Genomic DNA, 10,199 nt, shown 5'->3' with positions numbered 1-10,199 from the left:
GGCCCGTGAGCCATGGCCGCTGAGCCTGCGCGTCCGGAGCCTGTGCTCCGCAACGGGAGAGGCCACAACAGTGAGAGGCCCGCGTACCGCAAAAAAAAAAAAAAAAAAAAAAAAAAGATCACATAATTAGCAAGTGGTAGATCTAGGATATGAACCTAGCATATTTCACTATTCTTCGTGCTACATTGCCTCCCCCTTGGAATTTTGTTCATTAGAAACACCAGGGGAAAACTACAACCCCTACTCAATCAGAATCTCTAGGAGTAGGACCCATGATATTGGATCTTAACAGGCTTTCCAGGTGGTGCTTCTGCAATTAGCCCAGCATCAGTCAATGGTTTAACTGGCAGTTTTTGTTCTTTCCTTTGGTCTATGAAATAACGGTAGTCTTAGAGTTGGTGGTGTTTTAGAGTAGATGAAATACAAGTGATGTTTCTTTAATCTTTCAGAATTATCCTTTTGTTCCTGATAAGTGAATGAGATGTGTAAATACCTTCTTAGCAGACTCAGATTCTCATATGGAAAGAAACCAGAACTTAAATTACAAAGTGAAAAGAAATGTTGTGAACCCAGAGGAATAGATGGTAGAGTCCAGAATAATCCTCATCTTCACCCCTTTCTTTCACGTAATTCCAATTTGGTTGAGATGTTTGAGATTCGGGTGGGATGGAGGATGATGAAGGCAGGAATAATAACTGATTGAGCTGAAGGTTTATGTACCACAGGTGTAGATAATTTATTGTAAGGCCTGTGTGATTGTCCCAGGGTGTTCAGTTCACCAGGCTGACTCCTCTTAGGGTTCAGGCAGGATCCCATCACATTAATATCATCAAGTTCTATGTAGTGAGATAATCTCAAATTAACATTACTTTGCTCTTTTATGCACAATTAATTCATGAACCCCTGCCGACATATTGACCAGACTCTAAGAGAAAACTATTGAAAAACAAAGCAAAACAAAAGCAAGAAAAGGGTTATAAAGCTAGCCAGTCAATTACCACACAAACTCACTCAAAAATTAAAATGACGACAAAATGTAAAAATCTATTAGAGGCTGATGATGCAGAGGAAACATCTTATTAGAAGTTAAAAGTGTGGAGAATCTGAAGCCAAGTTTGATTTGTAGCTTGAAAATGGGCAGAAAGTGTCCCATAGGAATGACTGGCAACAGGCCAATGGCTAAAGCTCTAATAATTCTGTTTCAGTTACATAAAGGTAATGTGTTTTTATTCTTTAGCTGAAAGAGTTTTAGGGAATTATGGCTTTCTTAATTTAGCATTCTCCCTGCAAGTAGCCAGCTATTTAAAATTAAAAACTATCCTATTTTTATTACAAAAAAAATGTTTAGTAAAATTACAGTTCATATGACTGTCTAAAATAAAATTGTGTGGCCTGCTAGCTTTGGACTTGGTACTCCTCACACCTTCAACTCAAATCAGTGAGAAAGTCATTCAGCCAGCTGGAAATAAAGGAGTACAGGAGTGCCGAAACACGCTCACACGGTAGTGGGTAGAGAGATGGGAAGAAACCTCTAGGTAAGGGATAGTACAGTGGGAAAAGGAGCCAACTCAAGTAAACAAAGACTAATTGAGCAGAACCTCAGTCTAGAAGCCTACAGAGATAACGATGGAGCCCGCTCTTCAGTCTCTCTGAGGTGATTAGCCTTATTTGAGCATCCCATGGACCTGCTGCCTCTGTTTTTGCACATGCTCTTCACACTTCTTTGTCTGGTGAATACTTCATGAGCCTGACAAGTTAGGACTGTTCACCTAAAACAGAAGGGCAAGGAGAGGGTTTATAAAAAGGATGCAGCACGCATCTCATGGACATCCAGAAAAGAAAAGGCAACTGGGCCACGCAGAATCTGCGCTTGGAAATGCAAGGCCAGAGTCTCTGCATTCCATTGCTAATGGCTCTGATCTCTGCTTCCTATTGTGCTGTACTTTGTTTCCTGCTTCTCTCTGTAGCCCAGACTTTTCTGCTCATTTAGGGTTCTTCTCCATACTTTGGCCTGTTCTTATGCTCACTTCAGTCCTATCTTTACAAAACTTTTCAAGTCCTATACGCATCACGATTCAACTCAGGATCTCCATGTCTCAATTTCACATTCCCAGCTCAGAGACTGATTGGTCCAGCAGGCCTATATGCTGCTTCTCACTTGAATAGGTGTGGAGCCCCAATCCAGCTAGCTGATGCAAGCCTTTGTGGCAGTCAGATGGGACAAGCATGGTCAGTTAGTTTTCCCTTTTAGCAGAGAAGGTAGATGGAGGCAATTTCAAAGAAGGAGCATGGTTTAGATTGGCATCCCAAAATATGTCTGTTATATTTGGCACAATTAATTATTACTATGTAGTTCCTAATACCATTGTCATTTTTGTGTCACTGTGTGGTTTTTGTATTTTTCTTACTTCATTAGACTCTCAGCTCCTAGAAGGCAAGATCTGGCATTGTATGACCTCAGTGTTTCCTCATCTATGAAAAGGGATTTGTTGGCAGACAGGCTGCACCCAAATATGCCTCTACGGCAAGTTGATTATTTTTGAATTAAAATTACTTAAGAAGTGGTCAGTGCAAGAGGGACTTTGATCCTCCTTTCTGTCTCCTGAAAGCAGGAAATAAATCTCTCATATGGAAGGTGCACTTCCCACATCTGGAGTGTTGACTGAAAAAAATGTACAACCTAAAGGATGGGAATTATATTTTATTCCATGGCCTTACTGAGAACTATAGCCCAGGATGGCAGCCTCTCGGGTAGCTCTGAGGAACTTTTGTAAAGAGGCAAGGAAGGAGCCAGAATAGGAGTTTTTGCTTAAAAACAACAACAAGAACAAACCAAAAAAACCCCATGTAGTCAAACATCAAAAGATTACTGCTAATTACCAAAAACAGACATCTCAAGTTAAAGATTTTAGTGCTTTTGTATGTACAGGAAGATGCAAGAGTCTGGACTTAATTGAAATCATCCCTTTGATATGCATCTTAACTGTCTAGAGCCAGTATCCTATTTTTCTCCATTCTGAATTCGCCTCAGGGGCACTTGGCTGCAGTGGCTGATGGCTTTAGGAGCCACAACATCCTTTGTTTACTGAAATGGCAGGCAAGCCTGGATATAAAGAAACCTTGTTACTTCTTTAATTTACTACCTGGAGCCCAAACTCTGTTTAGATTCTTCACTAATTAAGCACCCAAAGCCAGTTTATTTATCCTGTCAATTCCTCACAAACTTATTGTTTCCTTGTCTAAAAAGTATAAAAGCTGCCTGCTTTGAACAGTTCTTAGGTCCTATTTCTATGAGACCTCTGCACACACAAATTAAATTTGTTTCTTTTTCTCCTGTTAATCTGTCTTGGGTCAATTTTATTCTTAGTCTAGCCACAGGAACTCAAGAGAGGTAGCGTGGAAAATCTACCCTCACTCACAGATTCATAAATGTACCTAGGTCATGAGGTGCTTGCAAGCATTAAAGATAATGTGCTCAGTAAATATTACCTATCAATATTATCTCCTCTTCTTTGTAGCTTCTTCAGTTTCCCTGTTCTCAACATACCAATAGCGAGTGGCATTCAAAAATGCGTGTGTGTGTGAGGTTGAACTGAATTCTCAGTTGGTAAATCATGGGTGGGTTTTGACTTAGGGTTGCGTGGGACCACTTCGTTCTTAAGAATAACCCTGTGTCCTTTGTTTCCCAGTTCTCTCACTGCTCCATTTTGTTGATGTCACAGATTAATCTTTCTCAACCATATAGTTCTTATATATGGTCTATAAATTATTTGCTTACATACATTTAACATACACTAAATAGGTTGCTGAGATCCGGGAAGATATTTTCCTGCCTTTGTGTCACATTTGTGTCTGCTAGAACCTTGGTTGGAGCTTGGCACAAAGGAGCTCAGTATTTTTTTTTCTTGGAATTTTATTTTATTCAAGATAATACAAGAGAAGAAGGGTGAACAGAAGTGAGCATTGGCAGGGGTTGGGAGGATGGTGAGTGTTAAGCCATCATTATTTTGGAGTTAGGTTTAATCCTAGTACCTCTCAAACTTTTCCTTCAAAATAACATCCACGACAAAGGAACATATTTAAATATCTAGGTGTGTGGTTACCAAATTTTTAAAATCTATAGTGGACACTATATTCTCTATGCTTTTTCTTTATTGTTGGCCTCTCCCCATGAGAATATAAGCTCCATGAGAGCCACATGATTGCTTTATTACTATATCCCCAGGGTCTCCAGATCAATGCTTTGTTGAGTGAAGGGATGAATGCATGCACATTGTAAAGCATGCCCATACACAAAACATAAATTTTTCAAATGATGAGTTAGTGAAATGAGCAGTATTTTAAAATATTTTTCTAAAAAAAATGGTTCTGAAGAACCTAGGGGCAGGACAGGAATAAAAACCCAGACATAGAGAATGGACTTGAAGACACGGGGAGGGGGAAGGGTAAGCTGGGATGAAGTGAGACAGTGGCATGGACATATATACACTACCAAATGTAAAATAGATAGCTAGTGGGAAGCAGCCTCATAGCACAAGGAGATCAGCTCCGTGCTTTGTGTCCACCGAGAGGGGTGGGATAGGGAGGGTGGGAGGGAGACACAAGGGAGAGGGGATATGGGGATATATGTATATGTATAGCTCATTCACTTTGTGATACAGCAGAAACTAACACACCATTGTAAAGCAATTATACTTCAATAAAGATGTTTAAAAAAAAAAAGAAAGAGTGCAGGGAAAGGAAATAAAGCAAATATTAGAGTGTGAACAAGGAATAATAAATTCTCCAAGGTTACCAAAGCAAAAAAATAAAAAAAATGTTTTTCTAATTGTGAGGGCGACACACTCTCATTAGCTAATATCTCACAGCACAATATCCCCTTAGGGATAGGTTGGTATCAACAATAGGGATGTAAATCTTTTTGATAATTTCAATTGGTTTTGGCCAAACAATTGGATTTTATTTCAGATCTTGTTAGATAACCATTGTTTTCATCTCCTAAGGTGGCTGGTCAAAAGGCTGTGTGAGGAGAGGACATGACAGAATGGCCCAGTTCTTCTTTTCTTCTACTGGCATCATCATTGTTAACTTTAATCTTGGTTTCTTTGTGGAAATCTTCTTCAGCCACTTGTCCTTTTTGTGAAGGCTGATTTCACTTGTTTTTTTTTTTTCTTTTTAAATAGGAGATATAGAAGTTCTGATGTTGTCTTCTCATCTTCTGCTAAATAACGTTGTTTTCCTCCTCAGAAGATCACTGAATCCTGGTACCAAGCAGGGCCTAGAGATGAGTTTCCCTTCTCATTGGCAACATGTTTCCAAGAGACTCTGGCTAAACCTAGTCTCTCTCAGCACAGTGCTAGCCTCGGTTCTCTGCCCCATGCTCTAAGACACCTGACTCACTTGGGAAGGAAGAGGACGATCCAGAGGGCAGGAAGAGGAGGAGCTAAGGAAACTGAGGGCGGGGGAGGAGAACAGGGGGAGGGAGGGAAAAGGAGGGGGGAGGAAGGAAGGGGAGGAGGAGGGAGAGGAGGAGGAATGAAGGGGAGAGGGGAAGGGCAGGGAAAAAGAGGGAAGTGAGAAGGAGGAGGAGGAGAAAGAGGAGGAGGGAGAGAAAGAAGCAGGAGCTCAGTAATGACCCAGTATCTGAAGATCTAGCTTTGAGTTCATCTTCTAGCAGGACTGTAGACAGATATCCAAGTGATAAAGTATCAAGAAACATTGTCCAAGACTTGGAAATGGGCAAAAGAAATGATTGGATGTCCTTTCAGTAGAGTGTTGGGGGGAACTTTAGCGATTATCTTATTCTTTTTGATTGATTTTCTATTGACTAGGCTACTTTAAAACTCTGTGAGTAGAACTTAAATTTTAGGAAGCTAATAGCAATACAAATAATTCATGTTCAATAGCAATGCAAATGAATGTTGCCAGGCAGAGCATATAAATCTCTGTAAGTGAAGATGAACTTGTTTAACATCTTACTGGTTTCCTCATTAACTAGTGAGCTGAATAAAATATTTGGCACAATTTCATTTTATATTTGCATGATAGTGGTGCTTTTGGCTCTTTGAAAAAGTATACTTTAATAGAAATAATGTGATAAGTCCTATAATGGAGGCATGAAGATTTTTGTGAACACAGGTGGGATCAACTTATTTGCCATCTCTGGGGAGGGAAGATTTCACCTAGGAGGTGATTTTTAAGCTGGGGTTTGAAAAAAAGAGTTGAACTGAGGTGAAATTATAGCTGGGGGAGAAGAGGGAGGGAAGAAAAAACTGCAGGCAGAAGAAACTAGTTGTGGTGTGTCTGTCGAGGGATTCCCTTTGGCTCCCATTGTTTAAGAGGCATAAGCCGACCCACCAGAGGGCAGATAACAGAAGCAAGAAGAACTAAAATTCTGCAGCCTGTGGAAGGAAAACCACATTGACAGAAAAATAGACAAAATGAAAAGGCAGAGGACTTTGTACCAGATGAAGGAACAAGATAAAACCCCAGAAAAACAACTAAATGAGTGGAGATAGGCAACCTTCCAGAAAAAGAATTCAGAATAATGATAGTGAAGATGATCCAGGAACTCGGGAAAACAGTGGAGGCAAAGATCAAGAAGATGCAAGAAATGTTTAACAAAGACCTAGAAGAATTAAAGAACAAACGAACAGAGATTAACAATACAATAACTGAAATGAAAAGTACACTAGAAGGAATCAATAGCAGAATAACTGAGCCAGGAGAACGGATAAGTGACCTGGAAGAGAGAATGGTGGAAGTCACTGCCATGGAACAGAATAAATTATAAAGAATGAAAAGAAATGAAGACAGCCTAAGACACCTCTGGGACAACATTAAACACAACAACATTCACATTATACGGATCCCAGAGGAGAAGAGTGAGGGAAAGGACAAGAGAAAATATTTGAAGAGATTATAGTCGAAAAGTTCCCTAACATGGGAAAGGAAATAGCCACCCAAGTCCAGGAAGCACAGAGAGTCCCATACAGGATAAACCCAAGGAGAAACATGCCGAGACACATAGCAATCAAACTGGAAAAAATTGAAGACAAAGAAAAATTATTGAAAGCAACAAGGGAAAAATGACAAATAACATACAAGGGAACACCCATAAGGTTAACAGCTGATTTCTCAGCAGAACCTACAAGCCAGAAGAGAGTGGCACGATATATTTAAAGAGATGAAAGGGAAGAACCTGTAACCAAGATTACTGTACCCAGCAAGGATCTCATTCAGATTCAACAGAGAAATCAAGAGCTTTACAGACAAGCAAAAGCTAAGAGAATTCAGTACCACCAAACCAGCTCTACAACAAATTTTAAAGGAACTCTTCTAAGTGGGAAACACAAGAGAAGAAAAGGACCTACAAAAACAAATCCAAAACAATTGAGAAAATGGAAATAGGAATATACATATCAATAATTACCTTAAACATGAAAGGATTAAATGCTCCAAACAAAAGACACAGCCTTGCTGAATGGATACAAAAACAAGACCCATATATATGCTGGTTACTAGAGTCGTACTTCAGACCTATGGACACGTACAGACTGAAAGTGAGGGGATGGAAAAAGATATTCCTTGCAAATGGAAATCAAAAGAAAGCTGGAGGAGCAATACTCATATCAGATAAAATGGACTTTAAAATAAAGAATGTTACAAGAGACAAGGAAGGAAACTGCATAATGATCAAGGGATCAATCCAAGAAGAAGATATAACAATTATAAATATATATGCACCCAACATAGGAGCACCTCCATACATAAGGCAACTGCTAACAGCTATAAAAGAGGAAATCAACAGTAACACAATAAGAGTGGGGGACTTTAACACCTCACTTACACTAATGGACAGATCATCCAGACAGAAAATTAATAAGGAAACACAGCTTTAAATGACACAATAGACCAGATAGATTTAATAGATATTTAAAGGACATTCCATCCAAAAACTGCAGATTACACTTTCTTCTCAAGTGCACACAGAACAATCTCCAGGATAGATCACATGTTGTGTCACAAATCAAGCCTCGGTAAATTTAAGAAAATTGAAATCATATCAAGCATCTTTTCTGACCACAACGCTATGAGATTAGAAATCAGTTACAGGGAAAAAAACATAAAAAACACAAACACATGGAGGCTAAACAATACATTACTAAGTAACCAAGAGATCACTGAAGAAATCAAAGAGGAAATCACAAAATACCTAGAGACAAATGACAATGAAAACACAATGATCCAAAACCTATGGGATGCAGCAAAAGCAGTTCTAAGAGAGAAGTTTATAGCAATACAAGCCTACCTCAAGAAACAAGAAAAATCTCAAATAATATATCTAATCTTACACCTAAAGGAACTAGATAAAGAAGAACAAACAAAATCCAAAGTTAGTTGAGGGAAAGAAATCATAAAGATCAGAGCAAAATAAATGAAATAGAAACAAAGAATACAATGGCAAAGATCAATAAAACTAAAAGCTGGTTCTTTGAGAAGATAAACAAAATTGATAAACCTTTAGCCAGACTCATCAAGAAAAACAGGGAGAGGACTCAAATCAATGAAATTAGAAATGAAAAAGGAGAAGTTACAGTGGACAGCACAGAAATACAAAGCATCCAAAGAGACTACTACAAGCAACTGTATGCCAATAAAATGGACGACCTGGAAGAAACTGACAAATTCTTAGAAAGGTATAACCTTCCAAGACTGAACCAGGAAGAAATAGAAATATGAACAGACCAATCACAAGTAATGAAATTGAAACTGTGATTAAAAATCTTCCAAGAAACAAAAGTCCAGGACCAGATGGTTTCACAGGTGAACAAAACCAGACAAAGATAATACAAAAAAAGAAAATTACAGACCAATATCACTGATGAATATAGATGCAAAAATCCTCAATGAAATACTAGCAAACAGAATCCAACAACACATTAAAAGGATCATACACCATGATCAAGATTTATCCCAGGGATGCAAGGATTCTTCAATATACACAAATCAATCAGTGTGATACATCATATTAACAAATTGAAGATAAAACCCATATGATCATCTCAATAGATGCAGAAAAAGCTTTTGACAAAAGTCAACACCCACTTATGATAAAAACTCTCCAGAAAGTGGGCATACAGGGAAACTACCTCAATATAATAAAGGTCTTATATGACAAACCCACAGCAAACATCATTCTCAATGGTGAAAAACTGAAAGCATTTCCTCTAAGATCAGGAACAAGACAAGGATGTCCACTCTTGCCACTATTATTCAACAGAGTTTTGGAAGTCCTAGCCACAGCAATCAGAGAAGGAAAAGAAATAAAATGAATAGAAATTGGAAAAGAAGAAGTAAAACTGTCACTGTTGCAGATGACATGATACTATATATAGAGAATCCTAAAGATGCCACCAGAAAATTACTACAGCTATTTAATGAATTTGGTAAAGTTGCAGGATACAAAATTAATACACAGAAATCTATTGCATTCCTATACATTAACAATGAAAGACCAGAAAGAGAAATTAAGGAAACAATCCCATTCACCATTGCTACAAAAAGAATAAAATATCTAGGAATAAACCTACCTAAGGAGGTAAAAGACCTGTACTCAGAAGACTATAAGACACTGATGAAAGAAACCAAAGATGACACAAAGAGATGGAGAGATATACCATGTTCTTGGATTGGAAGAATCAATATTTTGAAGATGACTATACTACCAAAGCAATGTACAAATTCAATGCAATCCCTATCAAATTACCAGTGGCATTTTTTATAGAACTAGAACAAAAAATCTTAAAATTTGTATGGAGACACAAAAGGCCCCGAATAGCCAAAGCAGTCTTGAGGGAAAAAAAATGGACCTGGAGGATTCAGACTTCCTGACTTCAGACTATACTACAAAGCTACAGTAATCAAGACAATATGGTACTTGCACAAAAGCAGAAATACAGATTAATGGAACAGGATAGAAAGCCCAGAGATAAACCCATGCACCTATGGCCAACTAGTCTATGACAAAGGAGGCAAGGATATACAATGGAGAAAAGACAGTCTCTTCATAAGTGGTGCTGGAAAAACTGGACAGCTACATATAAAAGGATGAAATCAGAACACTCCCTAACACCATACACAAAAATAAACTCAAAATTGATTAGAGACCTAAATGTAAGACCAGACACTATAAAACT

This window comes from Physeter macrocephalus, chromosome 11 (genome assembly GCF_002837175.3).
Source record: "Physeter macrocephalus isolate SW-GA chromosome 11, ASM283717v5, whole genome shotgun sequence".
Lineage (NCBI taxonomy): Eukaryota > Metazoa > Chordata > Mammalia > Artiodactyla > Physeteridae > Physeter > Physeter macrocephalus.
Note: the sequence above shows the minus strand (reverse complement) of the source record.